Genomic DNA, 716 nt, shown 5'->3' on the forward strand with positions numbered 1-716 from the left:
AGTGAAATCAAAATTCTTTTTAAAAAACCCCACAAACATGACAAGCCAGGCCTTCTACACATGCAAAAGACACTGTGTGAGTAATATCTCCAACTGGTTCTTTTGGCCTATTCAGATGTTATTGGTCTTTGGGCCAATGCTGCTCAGAAGACAATCTACAATTCCTGAAAAATAAACTCAGGCATATACTCGCTATAGAGCAGGGCTCAGCTGCCGTGCTACCAAAGGAAGGTTGAAAGCATACAATAGGACTTGTTAAAAATAAAATAGAAATGAGATTCCTGCAGGCAGCCTGTTTATTTTATATCTGTATCCACATAGTTATTTAATGACACAGTCCTTTCCCTTCCCCCTATCTGTCCAAAATATTCATAAGTGTGTCTATAAATGTTTCTATGGCTATATCTAAGAAAAAAAAATCTTCAGAAAAAGAAAATTGTGCTGTTTGTTTTTTAGCAAATATACATTTTTGGAATTGGTGGCCTAAGGTGCCATCTTGAAAAAGCTGCAGATGGTGTTCTTCATGTAACACTAGTCCGTTTTCAGAACAACCTAAAATTCCTCATGATAAAGAAAGCAGGAAGGACAAGGATGAATTAAAGCACAAATAAGTGGAAAGTGAATCATGCATTCAGCATTTGATAAATGCTTATTCTTATTCAGCCACAGAAGTCAGTGTCGTATTTGGGAGCAGGTGATAAAATTAATCATGTACA

Source organism: Nanorana parkeri, unplaced genomic scaffold (genome assembly GCF_000935625.1).
Source record: "Nanorana parkeri isolate BGI_ZX_2015 unplaced genomic scaffold, ASM93562v1 scaffold294, whole genome shotgun sequence".
In the NCBI taxonomy this organism is placed as follows: Eukaryota; Metazoa; Chordata; class Amphibia; order Anura; family Dicroglossidae; genus Nanorana; species Nanorana parkeri.